We start from the raw sequence: 26,594 nt of genomic DNA on the forward strand, positions 1-26,594 counted from the left end.
ATGAATAAATAAACAGATAAAGTGCAAATAAACAGATAATGGTCTATTAATGTTCAGAGTTTTGTTTGATGAGTTTAATAGCCTGATGGCTGTGGGGAAGTGGCTATTTCTGAACCTGGACGTTGCAGTCTTCAGGCTTGTGTACCTTCTACCTGAAGGTAGCAGGGAGATGAGTGTGTGGCCAGGATGGTATGGGTCCTTGATGATGCTTCCAGCCTTTTTTGAGGCAGCGCCTGCGATAGATCCCCTCGATGGTAGGGAGGTCAGAACCGATGATGGACTGGGCAGTGTTTGCTACTTTTTGTAGTCTTTTCCGCTCCTGGGCGCTCAAGTTGCCGAACCAAGTCACGATGCAACCGGTCAGCATGCTCTCTGTGTACCTGTAGAAGTTAGAGCGAGTCCTCCTGGACATACCGACTCTCCGTAAACTTCTCAGGAAGTAGAGGGGCTGATGTGCTTTCTTTATAATTGCATCAGTGTTCTTGGACCAGCAGAGATCTTCAGAGATGTGCACGCACAGGAATTTGAAGCTCTTGACCCTTTCCACCATCGACCCGTTAATATAAACGGGACTGTGGGTCCCCATCCTACCCCTTCCAAAGTCCACAATCAGTTCCTTGGTTTTGCTGGTGTTGAGGGACAGGGGGTTATTGTGCTGGCACCATTTGGTCAGTCGGTCGATCTCTCTTCTATACTGACTCATCCCCATCAGTGATACGTCCCACAACAGTGGTGTCGTCAGCGAACTTGAACATGGAGTTCGCACTATAGACAATAGGTGCAGGAGTAGGCCATTTGGCCCTTCGAGCCAGCACCGCCATTTAATGTGATCATGGCTGATCATCCCCAATCAGTACCCCGTTCCTGCCTTCTCCCCATATCCCCTGACTGCGCTATTTTTAGGAGCCCTATCTAGCTCTCTCTTGAAAGCATCCAGAGAACCTGCCTCCACCGCCCTCTGAGGTAGATAATTCCACAGACTCACCACTCTCTGTGAGAAAAAGTGTTTCCTCGTCGCCGTTCTAAATGGCTTACTCCTTATTCTTAAACTGTGGCCCCTGGTTCTGGACTCCCCCAACATCGGGTATATGTTTCCTGCCTCTAACGTGTCCAAGCCCTTAACAATCTTATATGTTGCAATGAGATAACCTCTCATCCTTCTAAACTCCAGAGTGTACAAGCCCAGCTGCTCCATTCTCTCAGCATATGACTGTCCCGCCATCCCGGGAATTAACCTTGTAAGCCTATGCTGCACTCCCTCAAGAATGTCCTTCCTCAAATTAGGGGACCAAAACTGCACACAATACTCCAGGTGTGGTCTCACTAGGAATCTGTACAATTGCAGAGGACCTCTTTGCTCCTATATTCGATTCCTCGTGTTATAAAGGCCAACATGCCATTTGCTTTCTTCACTGCCTGCTGTACCTGCATGCTTACTTTCATAGACTGATGTACAAGGACCCTCAGATCCCGTTGTACTTCCCCTTTTCCCAACTTGACGCCACTTAGATAGTAATCTGCCGGCTACGCAGTCATGAGTATAGAGTGAGTACAGCAGGGGCTGAGCACGCAGCCTTGAGGTGCTCCCCTGCTGATTGTTAGCGAGGCTGACACATTTCCACCAATATGAACAGTCTGTGGTCTGTGAATGAGGAAGTCGAGGATCCAATTGCAGGGGGATGCGCAGAGACCCAGTTCTGCGAGTTTGGTAACCAGTTTGGAGGGGATGATTGCATTAAATGCCGGGCTGTAATCAATGAATAACAGCCTGACATATGAGTTTTTGTTGTCTAAGTGGTCCAGAGCGGAGAGCCAGCGAGATCGCATCCACTGTTGGCGAACTGCAGTGGGTCCAGGTTTTTGTTGAGGTAGGAGTTGATTTGTGCCATGATCAACCTCTCAAAGCACTTCATCACCATCGACATTAGTGCCACTGGTCGATAGTCATTGAAGCACGTCACCTTGTTCTTCTTGGGCGCCGGTATAATGGATGCCCTTTTAAAGCAGGTGGGAACCTCAGAAGTGAGAGGTTGAAAATGTCCGGTGTCTGGTATTCTTAAGAGTGCGGATCTCAAAGTTCATCCAAGGCTTCTGATTGGGAAACACTCGGAAGGTTTTTGGAGGGATGCAGTCCTCCACACATTTCTTTATGAAGTCTGTAACGACTGTGGTGTATTCGTTCAGATCCGTTGCCGAGTCCCTGAACATTGCCCACTCTACAGACTCCAAACAGTCCTGTAGTTGTTCCTCTGCCCCCCCCCCCCCTCGACCAGCTCTGTACAGTCTTCACCTCTGGGGGTACGCTCTTCAATTGCTGCCTGTAGGCAGGAAGACGCAGCACCGCGGTATGGTCGGATTTACCGAAGTGAGGGCGAGGGATGGAGCGATAGGCATTCTTGATGGTGGTGTAGCAGTGGTTGAGGATGTTTGGTCCTCTGGTGCAGCAGGAGACACGTTGGTGGAAGTTAGGGAGCGATTTCTTGAGGTTTGCTTTGTTGAAGTCCCCAGCTATGGTGGTAATCGCCTTGGGGTAAGATGTCTGGTGTTTGTTGACCATGGCGTGCAGCTCCTCCAGTGCCAGACGGACGTCTACCTGGGGTGGGATGTAGACCGCAGTCAGAATGATGGAGGTGAATTCCCTCGGAAGGTAGAAGGGGCGGCACTTCAACGCCAGATGTTCGAGGTGTGGAGAGCAGGAGTTGGACAGGACTGTCACGTCTGAGCACCACGCAGAGTTGACCATGAGGCAGACGCCCCATCCTCTCCCTTTCCCAGATGCCAGCGTATGGTCCATACGGTGGATGGAGAACCCTTCAGGCTGGACTGCTGAGTCTGGGGAGCTGGGGGTGAGCCATGTCTCTGTGAAACAGAACACAGAGCATTCCCTCAACTCCCTTTGATAAAGCCTTGCCCTTAAGTCCTCCACTTTATTTTCTAGTGACTGTACGTTGGCCAGTAGGATAGTAGGGAGAGCGGGCCGAAGTCCCCTCCGCTTCAGTCTGACGTGCAGTCCTGCCATACTCCTCGGTGTTTGAAGGTAGAGTACATACGGGTTTCGGCAAAGTCGGGGAATCCCCTGAGATCGGGAATTCCCATACAGGCTGCACCTCCAGCTCCGTTGCTGTTGGGGGGATCCTGCCCGACGGCCTCGATTCTGGACTTCCAAGAAACTACTGAATTTATATCAACCTGATTATGGTGTCCTACTTTATTTGGAAGTATTGGTATTCATGCAACATAACCACCGGTGGGCCCCAAAAGGGGACAATGCGGATTCTCTGAAGATAGACACAAAGTGCTGGAGTAACTCAGCAGGTCAGGCACCATGTCTGGAGAAAAGGAATAGGTGACGTTTTGGGTCGAAATCCTTCTTGAGACCAAGTGTGTCTAACTTCGGTGTAAACCAGTATCTGCACCTCCATCTCATACAATGTGAAATATATAGAGTATATCTTAACTTGTAAATTTAAATATTAATAATTTGACTTCACAAAATGTCCAAGTCAGCATCAAAGTGGAGAGTTCCCAAGCAAAAAAAGTCACCAACAATATGTCTGGACCAAGCACATTGAGGCTACAGCCCAGAAAGTACAACACCTCTACTTCTTTTGAAGACCAATTGAAGTTCAGTACGTCCCCAAAGAGTTTTACTAACTTACACAGATGCACTGTAGAAAGCATACTATCGAGTTGCATCACAACTGGGTTTCATGACAGCCCTGTCCAAGTCTGCAAGAAATTGCAGAGTTGTGGATATAGCCCAGTCCATTACACAAACCACCCTTCATCCTTACCCCACTCCCAAATTTAATCTATCTACACTTAAAATTGTCTCGGGAGAGCAATAATCATAATCAAGGACGATTTACACAATCTCTCCTTTCTCCTCTCATGTCAGGCCGAAGATATAAAAGTTTAAAACAATGTACCACCAGATTCAACAGATTCTTCCTCAGTTATCAGACTACTGAATGGTGCCAAGAATGTAGTTCAAATCTCCCAACCCACCTCATTGCAGCCCTTACACATATTGAGCAGTACTGCACTCGAATAGGCTCTTCGGCCCACAATGTCTGTACCGGACATGATGCCAAGTTAACCATATTTCTCTATAACCATATGCTTATCTAAAAGCCTCAAAAAACACTTTTGTATCTGCTTCCACCATCACTCTAGAAAGTCTGTTCCAGGCACCCACTACTCTATATAAAATAACTTGCCACACATCTCCTTTAAAAAGGTTCCCCTTCTGACCTTAAAACTATGCCCTCTAGTCTTGGATGTTTCCAGCCTAGGAAAATGGTTCTGACCTATCTATCCTATCAGGTTTCCCCTCAACCTACGACATTCCAATCTAAGTCTGCATTTTCTCTGGAGCTGTAACACGCTCCAACACACTGACATTACATTCAGCATTCTGGTATTTTTCTCTTTTGACTAGCTGTTGTATATGTATATGACTTGAATGTACTTATTCATGTTATGATTTGACCGGATAGCATGAAATATTTTCCACTGTTTCTCAGTGCATGTGACAATGAAAAGCCAATACAGGACAACAATCATTCCATGCATTGTTAGACACAAATTTGAAAGTAACGAGAATTAATCTGAAATTAGTTTTTTAAAAATCCCTTAAAATTAGAGATCATCCTACAAGTAAAAATGGAGAAAGAGGCCAACAGGAGACATGCCACCTTCTGATGAAGGGTCGATGACCCGAAAAGTTAACTATTTCTTTCTACAGTTGTTGCCTGAATTGCTCAGTGCTTCCAGCATTATTTTATTTGTGCTTTCCAGTGTCTACAATGTTTTTAATTTGCAATTGCTCTTGCTACCACCCCTTTATTACATTTAGGCATGCATATTGCCCTTAGCAAGGACATGGCATTCACCTTGAGGCTTGTCAGTGCACTACATGAATGAACTACCTCTGTGACTAATTGTATCAGAAGGGCGTGAAGATGCACTACAGTCAGCCCAGAATGAGAAAATGAACAAATGGGTATGGCCTGCATGCCCTTAGGGTGCAGGACATGTACTGTTAAGCAATACCATTAACTTTGTTAATTCACCTTCATCTATCAAATGAGCAAAAGGGTCAAAAAACGCATTGAAACTCAGTACACAACATGGGTAACGCAAAGTCCAAAAAGACATGTCGTGATTTTAAACAATCAAGTTTCAAAACAAGCTCAATGAACTGCTTGGTATTACATGCCAAACTTCTACCTGATGACGAAAAGATGCGGATGAGAGAACAAGTTATGAGCTGTGTTTAAATATAATTCATACCCTTTTAACCCAAAATTGGTTTTATGAAACAGCAGATAATCATTAATAACAATTGACAGACGTGCTTCAAAAGAGCCCTTGTGTTCATTTCTACATACCATGTACCAGAAGTGGCATACAATTTTTCATAATTGTAACTTAAATTGTACAAGTTCCTTAGATCAATTGAGTTGTAATATATTTAGATTTGCTTTGAATTCCTTCAAGTTAGCCAGCCACCATTTTAACGTGCATTCCCTACTTCTGCAAAAGATGACTGTCCAAAAAAAATTGGCTTTTATCTGATAAAAGCTCCTTTTCAGATCCATGTCTTTTGGCCTTGTTATCCTTTAAATCTCCATCTCCAAATGTTGTCTGTTAGCTCGTACTGCCACACCAAATTTCACAATAGAGTTTTATTTCACCATGGCCAAATATTCAAATTCAGCCCTTGAGCAACATTGGAGGCGACCAAGTTGTAACACCCAGTCTCCGCAATTCCCTCCAAATCCTTTTCACATTCTCAATTCTCCTTTATCTCCAACCAAAGTTTGTTCTAATCCATTAACAGCAGGGCTAAAATGTTCCCATAAAATCCTTTTGTTTGTTGTTTTAAAGCAGTTTAATGTATAAATAAGTTTGACTGCATATTTCTGAAGTCAAGAGTTGGAAGAGGCTAAAAAATAAGGAGAGCGAGACCATAGAGAATCCTGAAAAACAGGGATTAAAAAAACTGGATGCAATGCTTAACTGCTTAATGCTTAAGTGTTGAATAAACAGTATGCATGTAGGATGACACATTTGGGTATAACAGGTTTGCATGTTGCAAGGCTGACTTTGCAACAGGTTGGAACCTTTTCAGAGCAAGGGTAGATTTAACTAATGCAGCAATTGAGTTAGGAGAACCAGCATGTAAATTAAGGAAATGGAAATTGGCAGGTTTCTATTTCACACTCACCTTTCTTGCCCCCTTTCTAAAACAGAAAGTTTGCTTATCTGACTTGCAGCACGAGATCACAAGTTTCCTCGACTAAATATTGGAAGACCAATATCATTGCCTTCAGTCTCGATGGAAAGCAACTTTTCTATCCACTGACTTCACTTGTTTTCTGACAATGAGAATGAGCCAGACCATTCACGGCCTTGTTAACTCCTGCAGATCTTCCGTTGGATGTACTCCAACTATGCTGTTTGGCAGCAAATACCAGATATCAACCAAACTTGCCCCTCAAATCCCTTAAAAACTCGACAAATCTGTGGCCTCTAGGTTTTAATTTAAAAAAAACCTTAGTATGGGTAAAGAGATTCTGATTATCTAGGCCTTCACTGGTAACCATTGTTTACTAGTAATGGAAGGGGTAGTTGGCAGAGGCAATCAAGCAGGCAGCTTTGATCTGCATGTCGTCAAGCTTCCTGAGAGTTGTTGGAATTGCATTCATCGAGGCAAGTGCAGTCTGAAGAAGGATCTTGACCCAAAACATCACCTGTCCATGTTCTCCAAAGATGGTGTCTGACCTGTTGCGTTACTCCAACAGTGTATTACCCGGCATCTGCAGTTACTTGTTTCTATGTGAAGTTAAATGCGATAGTGGATTAATATGTGTGCATCAAGGTATGGTGCAGGGAAGAGAGGGGAGAAAATAAGACGATGGGGGGAGAAATTCACCTAAAATTGGTGAATTCAATGTTCATACTATTAGGACGTTAGGTACCCAAACATAATAGCAGGTGATGTTCTTCCTTAAGTTAACATGTGGCATCGCTCTGGCAAGGACAGAAGGGTCGCTGTTGGAATGGGAAGTCAAGTTGAAATGGTTAGCAACTGGAAGGTGCAGCAGGCCTAACAGACGGAACGCAAGTGTTTGGTAAAACAGTCACCTGGTCTATGCTTGTTCAAGTGATCGGTGAAACAAGCATTGAATAGATGACCTTTTCGCCCAACACTTTGTGTGCGGTCTACGCCTAGGCCTGCTACACTACCCGGTTACTAACCAATTTAGTTTCCCTTTCCCTACCAACCTTTCCGTATCGGGCCTCCTCCATTGCCAAAGTGAGGACATACACAAACTGGAGGAACTGCACCTCATATTCCACGAATAAATTACAACCCATAGGTATGAACAGTGATTTAGCCAATTTTAGGTCATGCAAATGCCATCTTACATTTCCTTATGCACCAGACCAACTTTATCAGTTGCACTGTGGCCCACTAAAAAATAAACAGTTAAATGTCAGTAAAACCCATTTTACTCCTGAAGTGATCTATGTCTGCTTTTCCATCCAAAACCATCTGCTGGTACCTTTGACTAAATATAGTGTGTTTTTTTCCCCAGCTTGCCTACAATAGCCTTGCCCAACCGCCCGTGACGGCGACTGCGGGTGCTCGGGAGGCCCCGACCACAGGTGAACATCTGGGAAGATCGGCGGGGAGGCTGGCTGGACTATGGTACCTTCCTTAACTTTGGTGCCACTGTGAGGTTATGTTGTGTCGTGGACTTCTGTGTTTGTGCTTTTTTTTAATGTTTTAAATTTTTTATTTATTATTTATTTTTATGTTACATGACTAAGGAAAATCCATTTTGTTGTCTCTTATGAGATAATGACAATAAATTGAATACACACACACACACACATAGACAATAGACCAGGGGCGGAAATCGCTATCAAAACATGGGGGGGGGGACAATTACTTGGTGGCCGCACGCGCACAAACACACGCGCGTGAGGCTTCGGCCGTGGGCCCTGTGGACGATAACATTGGGAGCTGACCTGGTTGGTGACCGACTCCGAACTCCAGCAACAGCAGCTTCGTCCGCCCCGAATCGTGGGGCTTGAATCGGTCCGTTCGCGGGACCTTCCATCGCCCGGCAAGGCTTAAAACCGTCCGCGGGATCTTCCATCGTACGGCGGGGGTTTCAACATTGGGAGCCTCGATCGCCTCGACGCAGTAATTTGACCGCGGGGCGATGGTAGATCCCGCGGCCGATTTTAAGCTGCGCCGGGCGATGAAAGGCCCCGCAAATGGGCCAATTCAAGCTCCGCTCTATGATCTTTGCTCTACCAAGACATCTCCCTCCTCCAATCACCGCACTCTATCCTCAGTCCCACCCCCCTACTTCTACCTCTGACCGACACCTCCCTTCTCCAATCATCACGCTGAATCATCATGTTCCGCCCCTCCTGCCTGCTAACCGACGTCTCTCTCGTCCAATCGGCGCCCTCGATTATCAGTCCTGCCCCCACTGTCTCACGGAAAGCGGATATTTTTAATAGATTTTTTCCCCCCGAATTTCAAAATCCGTATTACGAAACATGGGGGGGGGAGATTGGAGGGGACATGGAGGGGACATGTCCCCCGTCCCCCCCGGGATTTCTGCCCATGACAATAGTGCAGGAGTAGGCCATTCGGCCCTTCGAGCCAGCACCGCCATTCACTGTGATCATGGCTGATCATCCACAATCAGTACCCCGTTCCTGCCTTCTCACCAAATCCCCTGACTCCGCTATCTTTAAGAGCTGTTGTTCAGTTTGTTAGTTTCGAGATATAGCAAGGAATCAAACCCTTCGGCCCATTGAGTCCATACCGAGCATTGTCACCTGTTCACACTAGTTTTATGTTATCGTACTTGCTAGTGAATGATAGAAATAGCAACCACAACAATGTTTAGAAGCTAGCCATGTTAAAATTCTGTTGAATATGCCTGTAACAACAAAACGTTTTCTAGAAGTAAATTGTATGCAATGACCAATCTCCAAGATTAGATTTAACTTTTCACCATTTCAAAAATTAACATTGGAAGGAAAAGTTTTATTAAACTATTTTCCCTGTGATCAGGCTAGCAACTTGTAAATCTTTATCCTCAAAATAATTATTACACAATTCAAAAAATTTATGGAAAGCACTGGTAACTTTTCACCACTAACATACTTTTCAAAAATTGTCAGATTCATTATACGGCAACAATATATTAAGCAGATATTATCGTCGCATTTACCATTAAACAGAAAATGTTGAAAATAGACAGGACAGGAAGCATCTGCGGAGAGAGAAACAGAGTCAATGTTTCAAGTCAATGACTTTTCTTTCCATACGGTAAAACTTGGAAATGGGAAGTTTCAAGTTCATAGGTTAAGCAGTAGATTGAAGAGAACAAAATGAAATAAAGATTTGGAAAGATTTAGTGGCACGAGTGGTGGTGATACTGGTTGAAATAACCTAATAAAACTAGTGAACAACAAAAAAGGGATCCAGGTTAGGTATAAATAGGAGCTAATGAAAAAAGAAATCTGAATTACCAGAAAAGGAGAGAGAGAAAAATCTGAACAATGAAATACAAGATTGGAATAGTTGAATGCAATGGTTTCAGATGATCAATAATCATCTTACTAGCCTGAAGGCTAATATGCCAAGTAGGAAGACTTGGTACTAAGTATTAAACTGGGTTTTGTTTCTGCTATGTAAACTGTTATCTTAGGAGGAAATGGTTTCTTATTTCAAACCTCAATTTGCTCTTCAAGTTGATATTTAGCAATTTCTTCCTTCCATTTAGTTTAGAGATACAGCATGGAAACATACACTTGGGCCCACCGAGTCCACGCCAACCAATGATCACCCGCATCCTACACACTGGGCGCAATTTTATAGAAGCCAATTAACCAACAAACCTGCACGTCTTTGGAACTTGAGAGAAAACCAGAGCACCCGAAGAAAACCGTACAGGGAGAACGTATAAATTCCCTATAGATAGCACCCATAGTCATCAAACCCATGTCTCTGGCTCTGAAAAGCATTTATATTGGCATCCCAGTGTGATACCAAGAAAGTAGTGTTGGCTACACCCCAACTCCAATGTTACAACAGCTGGATATTTTTTCCAAAGTGGTCCCTTTGATGTACTCCCTGAATCTTATACAACAGAATGGTTGGTCATTACTGTATCGTTGTTTGGGAGCTGATTGTCACATTATGTACATCATAACCACAACTATATTTTAGAAGTTCCATCATTGGATGCAATTCGATTGTCCAAGGTCCTGAAAATCTCAGTACAAACTCTTAACGAAAACACAAAAGACACTAGAAGCTGGAATGTGGAGCAAAAAACCGCAGGGGAATTCAGCTAATTAGGCAGCATCTGTGGAGGGAAATGAAGTCAAACGGGTCCAGAGGAACGGTTTTGACCCAAAATTGTGAATTTCCATTTCCCTCTACAGATGCAACCTGACCTGGTAAGTACAGCAGAGATTAACCATTCTTGACAAGGTGTAAATGCTTGTTTTCAGCTTTAATGCATTGAAAATTCCCCACCCAAAAATGTTATTGTCATTGTTATGTCATTGCAGACTAATCCAATTCAAATCGTATCCCATTGTCACCATCATTTTTACAAGTAAAATGTAAGGTTAATGTTCCAGGGAATGAAAAACATTTTCAACATCTCATTTTGAGCATTCATTTTTTACTCAATGAGATTGCCTACATGCAGAATATTTCATTAATGGTAAACTACAGATAAATATTACATCATGCATAATGGTCATGAAGAGCATGAAGATCACAATGGTATGAAATACAATCGAAACAGTACAATAGATGTTTCTTACCTCACAGTCACTCCTCAGTACACTTTATAACAGTGACTACACCTCAAATATACTCACAGCTATAGTGTACTTCAGGACACAATGTTATGGAAAGTGCTATATGACCATACTTCTTTCATTATGTTTTTCTGTCATAGCAATTTCAGAGCTTCTTAAAACTTTCTTAAAACAAAATAGTAATGGAATTAAACGTTCAACAATTTCTGATGCACACAAATGGTCTAAATTGAGAAATGTGGTGCATGGGTAACATGCCCAATTTTTGACTGAAGCATTGCTACCCAGCAATCATTAAAGTGTATTGTGTATTAACTGAGAAAATCAATGTACTACAGTACTATTCGAAAGCTGAGTTTCTTGAACAAACTTTTCTGCATAACTGTAGTGAGTTTTGTTTTAAAACAAGCAACTGATCATAAATGATGGACCAGAATCAACCACTTTAGTTTTAAAAGCAGTTTTGTTGCAAATCCTTTATTTTACTTACAGCTATTTTTGTCAACAGCTGGAAAAGCAATACATGCTGAAACAATTCAAAACTTCTCAATGTCAGTATTAGATCTATAAATATTTTGTAGATATCGTTTTGGTTATTTAAACTAAAAATTGGATTAAAGATAGCAAACAAAGTTGCTGGTAGCTAATAGCCAAAATATGGTGTATTATTTATTTAATTACATTAATATAGGTCAGATCTGAAAAGAGCAGTGGTTAAAAAAAAATGTTGTTCTTTGCTTCCCCCCCCCCTTAAGCCACAAGCAATTTTTTTTAAACTGTTGGGTGAAGTACAAAATTCAAGTTCTTCATCTGCCTGCTCCACTTCTAGATTAGAACAAAACAGTTATCAGTAGGTATCAGAGATAGACAAATATGAAATCCATTGGTTGTCAATACCCAAAGCAGAGGCTGCATAGAGGGTGAAGGGAGAGAATTCTAGAGAATCAAATTGATTTGAACAAGTTGCAAACCAACTATGACTGAAATGTTGACCCTTGTAGGGGTTTGGTGTCCTGAAAAAGATTGCAACAACATATTTTTGACCTTTTGATTTAATCTCTCATTTATCCAATAGTAAACATCTGCAAATGGTCAAAACTTTACCAGCTTACACCTGGACATTTCTAGTCTTAAAAACCGCCAAATGAGTTACATTTTGAGTTCAATTAAAATGTTAGATAATATCTTAGTTTTCACCAACATTCTCTTCTCCCTGCCCCACCTTCTCAGGTTATCACACCACATCTAAAACATGTTCTTCCTTGGAAAGATCCATCTATGGCATCCAAGTACATATTTTTAAAGTCTTGATTAAGTTTAAATCCAGGTGACATGCTTGGTTTTGCAATGAGCATAAATAAAACAAATCATGCTTGATTTTGACTATTTCTTACCTTAAGGTTATCGAGGAAATGGTCAATTTCTGGCAGTATTGAGAATCAACTAAACCTTGAAGAGAAAAGGGAAAAAAGTTTAAATGCGGTACCAACTAAACTACGATTAATTGTACACTGTCCTCATACATTCAATTAAGACCGATAGAGTAAGCAAGCATGCGGTAGTTATCCACCCTTATGGCCAAAAGATTAGTTTTCACTTTGTGCAAGCAAAAAATTCCATGTAGGTGGAATTGTGAGGCACCACTGCCGTACTATTTTTTTAGCATACCAGTTCCAGGTCAACATTTCGCTGTTGCTCATTTAGCCTAATCTTTAAAATTTTAAAACATAATTCAAATTTATGTCCACATTTCTCATCACAAAAATTAGGTCCCCAATCAATATTCACACAGAAACAGAGTAACTGAGACCTTAAACATTACCAATCCATGTTCTGCCGAAAAGCCTGACCTGCTGAGATACTGTATTTTTTGTCCTCTCAGAAACTGAGAAGCAGTCTTCCTTTGCATCTCATTTCAGTGAGGAGAACAGCAGCACATCACGTTAACAGCTGCTGATCACAGTATTAACTGAAAAGCTACAAGCTAAAAGTGGCAAATACAGTGCAGGAAATAAACAATGGATGATGGATAGTAACAAAAGAGTCATGATATCTCAGATTACCTGGTGCTCAGAATTATATTTTCTAATGAGCAAGGTTACACAAACAAGTAAAGCAAAGTATAGTTGTAGTTTTAATTTTCTAATTATTTTCATTTGATGTAAAAAATAGCTTGCAAGAAACATTAACAATCTTAAGATTATTACATCTTTATTAGCTGATGGTTAGCATAAATGGGGTGGGCTCAAGGCCCTGTTATTGTGAAAGTTGGCTCCATGACCTTTTAAAATCGTACACAGGAACTGCTTTCAAAACAGAATATTTTACCTCAAGTCTCAAAATAGATTTTAACTGTAGCCATTTCTAAATACAGAAACACAACAGATTTCTAACACATGAACATCGGAAAAATCAGAAAGAAAGAGGTTTATTTTGAAAACTCTGAACTAGAAGACAGTGTATGCTGTTGAGTCTCAGCACACTGTCCAGATGATGCTCAACATTGCCTGGATTCATTATGTAAGTGAGGGGGGAATATTCAGCAGGAGACTTTGCCTAAGGTTTGACCTGCAGTCATGCGGTTTTGTGGAATTCAAAGAGGATATTGAAAAGTCCCAGTATTACTCCATCAATCTAAAGAAAGGTTTCAACCCAAATCATCAGCCATTCCTTCTATCCAGAGATGCTGCCTGTCCCGCTGATTTACTCCAGCATTTTGTCTGTATCTTCATAGTCTGCATATTGTCCTCGTGATGATATACTCTCCAGCCAACACCAACTCCCCAAAAAAATGTTTGCCACCCTCCATCATGAAAAAAAATCATTAGCCTCCACTAAGCACATGTAATGCCAATCTAAGCTAATTACTTGACCCATATCCCCCTCAACCTTTCCTTTGGATGTACCTGTTGAAATCTCTTTAATGTTATTATACCAGCCCCAACCACTTACTCTGGCCCCTCATTCTATCTACATACTACTCGGTGAAAGAATTGCCCCTCAGGCCCCTTTCAAATCCCTCTTGCCTCAAACCATGCCTTCCAGTTTTTAAATTCAGCTTCCATGCTTTAAAAAAACTATGCATTCACCTTATCTACAGCCCTCATGATTTTATACACCACTATAAGGGCATACCACTATCCACGATGGGCCTAGAAATGGGAATCCTAGCCTGCCCAACCTCTTACTGGAAGAGAGAAAGTGGGAGACAGTGAGAACGGGAGGGAAGCATGGAATGCCAACGTCCCCGGGTGTTGTACCTCTTGTGAACAGGTTCACCCACTTAGAAGCTGTCGGGACAGAAGAGGTGTTTACACTGGGTGGCGGACTGGCTTGTGATGCGAATAGGGCTGTTGAGCCAAAACCAAAAAGGCCTAAGGCAGGCAACGCCATTGTAGTGGGAGACTCCATTGTGAGAGGTACGGACAGGGGTTTCTGCGGCAACAGACGGGATGCGAGGATGGTGTGCTGCCTTCCTGGTGCCAGGATCCAGGATGTCACGGACAGAGTGCAGAAAATCCTCAAGGGCGAAGGTGAACATCCGGAAGTGATAGTGCATGTCGGCACAAACGATGTCGGAAAGAAGGGGATGAATATTCTGCAGCGTGACTTTAGAGAGCTCGGAAAAATGCTGAAAAGCAGGACCTCCAGGGTTGTTATCTCCGGTTTGCTTCCAGTTCCTCGTGCTGGCGAGAGCAGGAACAGGGAGATACAGGACCTGAACATGTGGCTGAGGAACTGGTGCACGGGGCAGGGATTTAGATTCTTAGATCACTGGGATCTGTTTTGGGGTAAGGGGGAACTGTACAAAAGGGACGGATTGCATCTTAACAGTTGTGGGACCAGCATTCTGGCAGGCAGGTTTGCCACTGCTACACGGGTGGTTTTAAACTGAATAAGGGGGGTGGGGTGTCAAATGGGATAGTGGAGGATGGAGTTAAAGGGAAAGGGTTTCTTAAATGTGTGAGCGTAGAGACAGAGGGGTGTAAAATGAGGGTAGAAGCCATAGGTAGCAAGGTGAAAAGTAAAATGGCAGGCCGGAAAATCCAGGGCAAAAATCAAAAAGGACCACTTTTCAACATAATTGTATAAGGGGTAAGAGTGTTGTAAAAACAAGCCTGAAGGCTTTGTGTCTCAATGCAAGCAGCATTCGTAATAAGGTGGATGAGTTGAATGTGCAGATAGCTATTAATGACTATGATATAGTTGGGATCACGGAGACATGGCTCCAGGGTGACCAAGGCTGGGAGCTGAACATCCAGGGATATTCAATATTCAGGAGGGATAGAGAGAAAGGAAAAGGAGGTGGGGTAGCGTTGCTGATTAGAGAGGAGATTAACGCAATGGAAAGGAAGGACATTAGTTTGGAGGATGTGGAATCGGTATGGGTAGAGCTGCGAAACACTAAGGGGCAGAAAACGCTGGTGGGTGTTGTGTACAGGCCACCTAACAGTAGTAGTGAAGTTGGAGATGGTATCAAACAGGAAATTAGAAATGCGTGCGACAAAGGCAAAACCGTTATAATGGGTGACTTCAATCTACATATAGATTGGGTGAATCAAATTGGCAGGGGTGCTGAGGAAGAGGATTTTTTGGAATGTATGCGGGATAGTTATCTAAATCAACATGTAGAGGAACCAACGAGAGAGCAGGCTATTTAAGACTGGGTATTGAGTAATGAGGAAGGGTTAGTTAGCAGTCTTGTTGTACGTGCCCCCTTGGGCAAGAGTGACCATAATATGGTTGAGTTCTTCATTAGGATGGAGAGTGACATTGTTAATTCAGAAACAATGGTTCTGAACTTAAAGAAAGGTAACTTTGAGGGTATGAGACGTGAATTGGCCAAGATTGACTGGCAATTAATTCTAAAAGGGTTGACGGTGGATATGCAATGGAAGACATTTAAAGACTGCATGGATGAACTACAAAAATTGTTCATCCCAGTTTGGCAAAAGAATAAATCAGGGAAGGTAGTGCATCCGTGGATAACAAGGGAAATCAGGGATAGTATCCAAGCGAAGGATGATGCGTACAAATTAGCCAGAAAAAGCAGCATACCGGAGGACTGGGAGAAATTCAGAGACCAGCAGAGGAGGACAAAGGGCTTAATTAGGAAAGGAAAAATAGATTATGAAAGAAAACTGGCAGGGAACATAAAAACTGACTGCAAAAGTTTTTATAGATATGTGAAAAGAAAGAGATTAGTTAAAACAAATGTAGGTCCCTTGCAGTCAGAAACAGGTGAGTTGATCATGGGGAACAAGGATATGGCGGACCAATTGAATAACTACTTTGGTTCCGTCTTCACTAAGGAAGACATAAATAATCTGCCGGAAATAGCAGGGGACCGCGGGTCAAAGGAGTTGGAGGAATTGAGTGAAATCCAGGTTAGCCGGGAAGTGGTGTTGGGTAAATTGAATGGATTAAAGGCCGATAAATCCCCAGGGCCAGATAGGCTGCATCCCAGAGTACTTAAGGAAGTAGCTCCAGAAATAGTGGATGCATTAGTAATAATCTTTCAAAACTCTTTAGATTCTGGAGTAGTTCCTGAGGATTGGCGGGTAGCAAACGTAACCCCACTTTTTAAGAAGGGAGGGAGAGAGAAAACGGGGAACTACAGACCAGTTAGTCTAACATCGGTAGTGGGGTAACTGATGGAGTCAGTTATTAAAGATGGGATAGCAGCACATTTGGAAAGTGGTGAAATCATTGGACAAAGTCAGCATGGATTTACAAAAGGTAAATCATGTCTGACGAATCTTATAGAATTTTTCGAGGATGTAACTAGTAGCGTGGATAGGGGAGAACCAGTGGATGTGGTGTATCTGGACTTCCAGAAGGCTTTCGACAAGGTCCCACATAAGAGATTAGTATACAAACTTAAAGCACACGGCATTGGGGGTTCAGTATTGATGTGGATAGAGAACTGGCTGGCAAACAGGAAGCAAAGAGTAGGAGTAAACGGGTCCTTTTCACAATGGCAGGCAGTGACTAGTGGGGTACCGCAAGGCTCAGTGCTGGGACCCCAGCTATTTACAATATATATTAATGATCTGGATGAGGGAATTGAAGGCAATATCTCCAAGTTTGCGGATGACACTAAGCTGGGGGGCAGTGTTAGCTGTGAGGAGGATGCTAGGAGACTGCATGGTGACTTGGATAGGCTGGGCGAGTGGGCAAATGTTTGGCAGATGCAGTATAATGTGGATAAATGTGAGGTTATCCATTTTGGTAGCAAAAACAGGAAAGCAGACTGTATCTAAATGGTGGCCGACTAGGAAAAGGGGAGATGCAGCGAGACCTGGGTGTCATGGTACACCAGTCATTGAAAGTGGGCATGCAGGTGCAGCAGGCAGTGAAGAAAGCGAATGGTATGTTAGCTTTCATAGCAAAAGGATTTGAGTATAGGAGCAGGGAGGTTCTACTGCAGTTGTACAGGGTCTTGGTGAGACCACACCTGGAGTATTGCGTACAGTTTTGGTCTCCAAATCTGAGGAAGGACATTATTGCCATAGAGGGAGTGCAGAGAAGGTTCACCAGACTGATTCCTGGGATGTCAGGACTGTCTTATGAAGAAAGACTGGATAGACTTGGTTTATACTCTCTAGAATTTAGGAGATTGAGAGGGGATCTTATAGAAACTTACAAAATTCTTAAGGGGTTGGACAGGCTAGATGCAGGAAGATTGCTCCCGATGTTGGGGAAGTCCAGGACAAGGGGTCACAGCTTAAGGATAAGGGGGAAATCCTTTAAAACCGAGATGAGAAGAACTTTTTTCACACAGAGAGTGGTGAATCTCTGGAACTCTCTGCCACAGAGGGTAGTCGAAGCCAGTTCATTGGCTATATTTAAGAGGGAGTTAGATGTGGCCCTTGTGGCTAAGGGGATCAGAGGGTATGGAGAGAAGGCAGGTACGGGATACTGAGTTGGATGATCAGCCATGATCATATTGAATGGCGGTGCAGGCTCGAAGGGCCGAATGGCCTACTCCTGCACCTAATTTCTATGTTTCTATGTTTCCCTGCAATTCAATCCCTCGAGTTTTTGGAACATTCGCACAAGTCTTCTTTCTAACCTTACCATTTTTATGACATCTTTCCTATAGTAGGGGAACCAAATATACACAACACTCCAAGTACAGCCTCAAATGTCTATACAACTGCAACATAATGTACCACCTCCTGTACTCAAGGCCCTGATTTAGAAGGCCAGCACACCAAATACCTTCTTCACCACACTATAATACCACTTTCAGGGAACTACATACTTGTACTCCATGGTTCTCCAGTCCCCTGGGCCCAACAATTAACTGTGAAACTCCTACCCAGATTTGACTTCCAAAATACAACACCTCACGCCGATTTGAAATGAATGCCATTTGCTGTGCCTCGGACCACTTACCTAGTTGATCAACATAGCATGGTAAGTTTTGATAATTTTTTGATTTCTTCACCGTCAATGCCTCCTATTTTGATGTCAACCTGCATGCCTATACTTTCTCATACAAATACTTTAATGAATGATGAATAATAGGCTCAGCACCAAACCTTGTGGCACACTACTCGCAGGCCTTCTATCCCAAAACAACCTTCCTACATCACCCTCTGCTACCAATCATCAAGCCAATTTCGTATCCCATTAGCCTGCTCTGTTGATCACGTGATAACCTTCCATCGTACAATGTGGGACCTTGTCAAAGGACTTGCTGAAGTCCACCCTGCCCTCATCAATCCTTTTTTGTACCGTTTCAAAAAACGAACAGGTTTGAGACATGACTTCTTATACACAAATCTCTGCCGACTATCCCTAATCAGTCCTTGTCTATCCAAATGTGGGTACATCCTGTCCCTCAGAATCCCTTCCAGAAACTTACCAACCACTGATGTTAGGCTCACCAGCCTGTAATTTCGTGGCTTCCCCTTCTCAAATAGCGATTCAACATGAGCCGCCCTGGAGTCTTCCACATCTTCACCTTTAGTTAAAGATGTAAGGGACTCCACAACTTCATCTAGATTTCCACAATGTCTGAGTGTGTACTTGGTCAGGCAATGGGGATTTATCTATCTTAAATGTGCTTTAAAAACACCAAATGTACTTTAAAAACACCAAGAGGATTTAAAATATCCTCTTTGAAAATTCAGATATGGTCCAAGACCTCAACTCATTGGCTTCAATTCCTTTTCGTCGATATCCATTTGTACTTCTGTATACATTTGGCGCTATCAAAAATTTGAAAATTCCCCATGTCCAGCTCTAGATTTCTAGCAGATATCTTTTAGTAAGAAACTAGACCAAGTGGGACCCGTTGGGTCCCTGTCACATGGGAGGCCTGGTCTCTCAACGCAACCTGTTCCCCCAAAGCAAGATTCCACCACTAACCTGTTCCCCCAACACAAAATGTCACCACTCACCCATGGCCCTCAAATGCGCAGGGGCGGCTCATTTCCCCATATCCCCCAGCACTCCTTCCCCTCCTCTTCAGCCTACCTCTTATAAACTTTTTAAAAAGTGCAATTGCACTAGCTGCCAGAAATAAGAATCTAATTGGACTTCCCCTGCCTCCCCCACCACTCCCTCCCCCTCTTTTCTCACACACAAACGCACGCGCAATATTCCACCACTCACCCATAGCCCCCAACTGCGCAGGCATGGCTGACGGGTTCCCGTTGTGACGCCAGAGATCCCCGTTGTCACGGCAACCCTCCCCAAGTGCGCCTCGACATCCCTCTTCCTACCCCTATGCTCCTCCATTTCCCCCTCCCTCTTCTCTCCCCTCTCCTCCTCCACTCCCTCACCTCTCCCCTACCCTCAGTCACTCCCTCCCTCCATAACTCCCACCTCTACATCTATCTCCCTGCACCACCACTCCTCACCTCTCCCCTATCTCACTCCCCCAATGAAGAAAATGTTTAAATAACATTTCTCCTCTCCTCACCTCCCTCCCCTCTCCTTTCCCCTACCCTCAGCCGGCGCTCCCCAGAGCCAATCAATGGATTCCACGTTGGGGGTGGCACCAGCGCTCCCCAGAGCCATTTAATCAACCCCATGTTAGGGGCGGCATTGGCGCTTCCCGGAGCCAATCAATCATCCCCACGTTGGGGGGGGGGAGGGGGGGGGGTGGTGGTTAGTTCGCACCTCCACCCCCATCCCACCCTACAATGAAAACGTCCATTTTTTAAAAATGAAACCTCACATTGGGGTGGCGTCGGCGCTCCAAGGGGGAAATCAATCGTCCCCGCATGTGGGTAGGGGGGAGGGGCGGGAGAAAGGGAGGGGCTTCGGCGCTCACCTCCCCCAATTACGCCCAACCCCCAAGGAAAATTCTGGACTTTTTTTGTAAATGAAACCTCTCACCGCTCCCCCCCCCCCCCCCCCCATGTAAATGAGATCCCATTGTGACGTCATAGCTGCTAACTGCCACTGCATTTGAAGTTATTGTTCTCAAAGTGGGGTCATGTAAAGTTAAAATGTGAATAACTTGCAGAATATAACATAAATCTGAATGAAACTTGATACAACACACCACAGGACAATGGTGAGTAAGGTGGTCCAAAAATTGTAGCGCTATTGTGTACCGTTTTGGCTTAATTCCAGTCATGAATCCCACACACACAAGCACGCAAACAAACACGCACGCACACAAGATGAGGGTTCTATATACTAGACCAGGTGGGACCTGTTGGGTCCCGTCCCCTCAACGCGCAGTTGCGGGGGGGAGATGGGGCGGCCTGCGGCGTCACACACACACTAACCACCCCCACACAAACTAACCCCCCCCCCACACACACAGTAACCAACCCCCTTAATATTATATTATTATTCATTCGCTCCTTTTACCCCATCCCCCACCCAATCCAATCAAACATAGCCCCCAACTCGCAGGCGCGGCTAGAGGGAGAGGGATGGGGGTAGACAGAGAGAGGGCAGGGGGCAGAGACAGCAGAGGGCAGAGACAGAGGGGGCAGAGACAGAGAGGGCAGAGACAGAGAGGGCAGAGACAGAGAGGACAGAGACAGAGAGGGCAGAGACAGAGAGGGCAGAGACAGAGAGGGCAGAGGGCAGCAAAAGAGGCAGGGGGCAGACGGCGGGGCAGAGAGAGGGGGGGTACTACTTAATTACTAACCCACAGGTCCCAATACTCACCACTCCCTAGAGAGGGAGGGGGGCAGAGAGGGAGGGGGGGGGGGGCAGAGAGGGAGGACCAGAGCCGAGGACCAGACCCGAGACGAGGACCGGACCCGAGCCGATCCGCGGGCAGGCGAGTTTCAACCAAAGTACCGTGTTCGGCCGCCAGTCTTCAGCTATGATCTTTGGTATTCAGTCGACGGCCCGACTTCATCTACAGCTGCGTCTTTTGAATAACGGGAGGAAGGGGTGGGGGGTGGGGGGGGTGACGTCACTAGCAGCGCGTAGAAGAACGGCACGCAGACCCATTGTGACGTCATCAGCGAAAGACAGTTGTTTTTTAATTCAGTTGTGTCAGATTTTTGAACATTTTCAGTAATAACTCTAGAAATAAAGCATGACATTTTCAGATAAGGCTTATGTGGACTCCACGGGGAAAATGTCAAAATTTGTTAAAAAAATTATCATTACATCATTTTTTTGCGAAGATGTGATTATACACAAACAACCACACACACATCCAATATGTTCAATATACATTTTTTATTTATTTTTTAAAATGGCTTTTATCCAAGAGGTTTTTTGTTTATTTGTTCCCAGTATATAGAGATTCATATAGTACTCTGCCTTAGAGCTATGTATAAAATATTAGCTCAAGTTAAAATGCAGTATCAAAAATAAACTAGTACTTGTTTAATGGGGTCATAGATAACAGAAGTCAGATTTCCCCTCCCCGTGTCTTTGTTGAAGAATTTTAATTGGTTAACTCTTTTCCAAACCTTCTGAATAAATTGCCTTCAGGCAACATTAAAATTTGCATCGATTGGTTTATTGTGCATTCATCATGTGTGTGTAGCACTGCTGATGCCCATGACTATCAAACCAATGTATGAAAAAAACATCGAATAGGTCCACTAAACAATGTAAACAGCCAACATCATGTTATCTACCATAATTTGTACTTAATAAATGTACAGCAGTGTCTTTGACATGAGTGGACATTTCATCTGAGAGAAATGAGATATAGGACGTTCCTCTTAACATGTTTGAATTCTCTTCAGTGATTTAAAAAAACAAAAAAACAAAAAACAATTTACATCAGAAATTTGGATGCAATTATATAAAGGAAATCAGGCATAAGGAATGCTCTGTGATGTCCTGAGATATTGTGCAGAGTTCGGCCATTTCAGCTGACAGTCCTCTAATCTTGCAGCTAATCTTGATCAATTACCCATTTAATGTCAATATAGAATTTATAACATGTATGAACTTTATTAGTTATCTAGTTTCAAATTATCATTGTTTCCCTCTTCCTATGAAGTGTCCATTCTTCAGTTTTGTTGGAATTTAAGATTTTTAAATCTAGTTTTAAACAATCATTTAATTTTCATCCAATTAGTTCTTGTTGATGAAAATCTAGTTAAGGCAGTAGAAATCGGTTTCTAATTTGACATGGGGATAACTATCATCCCCCCATCCTCCCCAAAGATCATAAACCCACCTCCAAGTAGTAACAGCTAACAACCACCAGAAAGAACCAAACGCTGATGCATTAATTCTGTGGACATGTTTTGTCTGGAACAAATACAAACTGAATGAGCCAAAGGGAGAAATATCCTTTGAACACAATTTATCTTGCAATTATCTTTGCATACGCACCTTCCTCTACATCTATATCCATATATGTGTCTTTATACAATACTCAAAATTAGTATTCATTTTTTTACACCAATACACCGTTCTTAAAAAAAATCTACACATGTGAAACATTATAAATTAGATAACTTCGACCGAAAGTCAAAAACTTTTTCACGAGATAAATTTTCATTGTTTTACCGCCATTTTGGACAGCAAAATGTGACATAAAAACGCTGACACATTTAGTCATAAATATTTAATTCATAAACTTCATATGCCTGTTTATATACGTTTTGATAATGATCTAGGGAAATATCTTCTTCAATACCAGGAGAGAAAAAAGTAACATGTCTAGTATTCCGCCTTGCAATGATCCCGTAACGGTCGTTGTGCTTGGTGTCCATTGTCACAACGACCGTTATCGGGGTCAGTACTTCCGTAAGTTAAATCACGGAGGCTCCTAACCTCTAATGCTTTTCAAAAACGACCGTTTATGATATATTTTCTGACTTTTTTAAATCAATAAAAAAAATGTGGACATAAATTGGTCATCAAAACTAAGAAACTGAGCCAATCTTTTTTTTTTAAAAATATTTTTATTAGAAGCAAGCATATTATGGTAAAGTATAGTTACATATTATAGTAAAAAAAACTTTACATATACATCAATCATACATTATTAAAATTTTCAATTGTCGATTAATTCTGCTTCTAGTGTTTTTTTATGTAGATAGAAAGAGAAAGAGAATTTTTTTTTACAAATATCAAAAAAGAGAAAAGGTGGAATTAATTACATATAATACGTCATTGGAGATAAGTTCGTAGATTATAAAGTATAACTTTTCATCTAATCCTGAGCAAGCTTCAGTTGGGTTTTCGTGCCGGGCCAATCTATCCCTTCAAATAGTTAATGAATGGAGCCCATATTTTAACAAAAAGTTCTTGTTTGTCCATTAAGACAAGTCTAATTCTTTCTAGATGTAGGCTCTCCGACATTTCCACAATCCACATTTTAATTGTGGGGGTTATAGAGCCTTTCCAAAATTTTAATATTAATTTTTTCCCAGTTATTATACTGTAGACGAGGAAGTTTCTTTGGCTTGTTGTGAGTGTTAAATTTTGTTCTGATATTCCAAGTATTATTAATTTTGAGTCTGGATCCAATTTAGTATTAACAACTTCAGAAATTATTCCAAAAATATCGGTCCAGAAATTTTTAATTTTTGTACAATTTGCAAAATTATGTGTTAAATTGGCCTCTAGGTGCAGACATTTATCACAAATAGGAGAAATATGTGGGAAGATTCTATTTAGGTTTTTTTTTGGAGTTTTTTTGTGTAAGACTTTAAATTGTATTAAAGCATGTCTGACAATTAACGAGCATTGATGTGTATGTTGTAAACTTTCGTCCCAAATATCTTTTGTTATAGGTTGACCTAATTCATTTCCCCATGTGTATCTATATAATTCCATCGGTGGTACCTCGTTGTTTAAGAGGGTGTTATAAATATAAGCTATTAATTTTTCAGTGTTAGGATGCTTATTCAAACAATCATCAAGAATTTCTGGTTCTTGTGTATTAGATTTAACATAATCTCTAATTTGTAGATATCTGAAGAAATTATTTGAGTGCAGTCCATAATTCTGTTGTAACTCTTGAAATGAAAGAAAAATGCCTTTCTTATAAAGATGTCCAATCTTTTTAATTCCGTAATTTTACCATTGTGTGAAACCCTTATCCAATATGGATGGCTTGAATAAAGGATTGTTTACAATGGGAAGACATAGTGGTATATTATTCAATTTTAAAGCTTTTTTTAATTGTTTCCAAATTCGTATTCCACTATGTATTATAGGGTTTTCCCTATAGGTTTTTTTGTGCAGTTTTGTGGGAGCAAATATAATCGAACCAATTTCAAAAGGTAAACAGTCTTCCTTTTCCATCCTTAACCAATCTGGTTGCTGATCCATTTCTTCCAGCCAGAAATTCATGTTTTTAATATGGACTGCCCAAAAATAAAACAAGAAATTTGGCAAGGCCAAACCTCCATTTATCTTTGACTTACATAAATGTTGTAAAAAGATGTAGTAAAAAAAAAAAAATTTAGGGATATATATTGGGATTAATTGAAATAGGTACAGTAGTTGCGGTAAGAAGATCATTTTTATAGCATTAATTCTACCAAGCATTGAAATGGGAAGTGTTTTCCAATACTGAATATTCTTGTGTAGTTTATTCAGTAAGGGTGGGAAATTTAGTTTAAATAAAGAAGTATATGTCTTATTTACGTAAATACCTAAATATTTAAGTTTATCTTTAACTATTTTAAAAGGGGATTGTTGTAATGTATGTAAATTGAGTTTTGTTATTGGCATGATTTCGCTTTTATTCCAATTAATTCTATATCCTGAAAACTGACCAAATTGAGTTATTAGATTTAATAGATTTGGAATACTAGTTTCTAACTTTGTAATATATATTAATACATCATCTGCATATAAAGACACTTTATTCCTTGTGTCGCTAGTGTTGTAACCGTGTATTTCGGATGGGTTCTAACGCTTTCTGCTAATGGTTTAATTGCAAGAGCAAATAATAGTGGGGATAGTGAACATCCTTGTCTACAACCTCTAGAAAGATTAAATTTAGTTGATAACATTTGGTTTGTTAATATTCTAGCTGTTGGGTTAGAGTATAACAATTTAACCCATGTACAGTACTTCTCTCCCAGTTGAAATTTTTCCATCACCGAAAATAAATATGACCATTCTACCTGGTCAAATGCTTTTTCAGCATCTAGCGAAATAATTGCTAGATCTGCATTAGGAATTCTATTTGAGTATATAATATTGAATAGTCTTCTCAGATTGTAAAATGAGTAACGTTTTGGAATAAAACCTGTTTGGTCGGGGTGTATTAATTTGTTAATCACTAAGCTCAATCTATGAGATAGGATTTTGGTTAATATTTTCTTCAAGACCCTTATCCGTTTTTGGTATAAGTATGATTGTAGATTCATTTAGAGTTTCTGGGAGTTTCTGTTGAGTGTAAGCGTATTTGTACAGTGTCTGTAGACATGGAGAAATCAGATCATAAATATTTTTATAAAATTCAGAACTTAGAGAATCAGGACCTGTGGCCTTTCCGTTTTTCTATGTCTAATTGCCTTATTTCCATTTCCAATGTCTGTTGTTTGGCCCTATTCTCTTTATTAAGAAAGGATTGGGAAGAGATTAATGCTCCTCGCACAAGTGCTTTAAATGTTTCCCAAAGAAGGGAGGCAGAGGTTCCAGGGCTATCATTAGCCTCAAAAAACATATTAATCTGTTTTACGAGGTATTCATTACATAGCTTTTCTTTTAAGATTTGGGGGTTAAGTCTCCATTGTGACTGTGTCTCGGCCATTCCGTTTAGTTTAATCTTATATTATATTATATTTTGTATTTGGAATGGAATTATATATTTTATTTAAGGAGATATGTCCGGATGGAAAACCGACGAGACCTAAAATTCATCTACCTGATGTTCGGGTATAAGGTAGGGTTTAGTGTGCTGAGCCATCTGCTCTATCATAGACCACTCTAATCACAAGATGCAAGATGTTAATAGGAAAATCGGGGGTGAAGGAATTAAATTCTGTAGCTGGAATGTTAAGGGAATTAATGAACCAATCAAGAGAGGTAAAGTATTAGCTCATTTAATCTCACTTAAAGCAGATATATTTCTCCAGGAAACACATCTTAAAAAGGAAGCACAACATAGATTGAAAGCAAAATGGATTACTAAAGCGTATCACTCTTCATTTTCACATAAATCTAGAGGGGTTGCAATATTAATCCGTAAAGGTATACCCTTTAAACATATATCAATGATAGAAGATATCGAAGGCAGATATATTGTATTAGTAGGGGAGTTATACTCAAAAAAAGTGACTCTCCTTAATGTGTATGGACCA

The 26,594-nt window shown here is 41.7% G+C and overlaps 1 protein-coding gene across 21 annotated transcripts in view; it reads right to left on the bottom strand.

Annotated features, from left to right (window-relative positions):
* The window catches only part of pcbp3 (poly(rC) binding protein 3), a 187,226-nt gene that overhangs the window by 80,877 nt on the left and 79,755 nt on the right, over positions 1 to 26,594 (bottom strand). For 17 of the 21 annotated variants that reach the window (XM_033024405.1, XM_033024396.1, XM_033024399.1 and 14 more), the window contains one exon: positions 12,270 to 12,324. The exons of 2 other annotated variants lie outside the window; for them this stretch is intronic. The gene's annotated coding sequence lies outside the window, so the exon portion shown is untranslated. Of the gene's footprint in view, positions 1 to 12,269; positions 12,325 to 12,543; positions 12,556 to 26,594 lie in introns of those variants that run through there. 2 more of the 21 variants (XM_033024398.1, XM_033024401.1) reach the window with 2 other exon arrangements.

This window comes from Amblyraja radiata, chromosome 7 (genome assembly GCF_010909765.2).
Source record: "Amblyraja radiata isolate CabotCenter1 chromosome 7, sAmbRad1.1.pri, whole genome shotgun sequence".
Lineage (NCBI taxonomy): Eukaryota > Metazoa > Chordata > Chondrichthyes > Rajiformes > Rajidae > Amblyraja > Amblyraja radiata.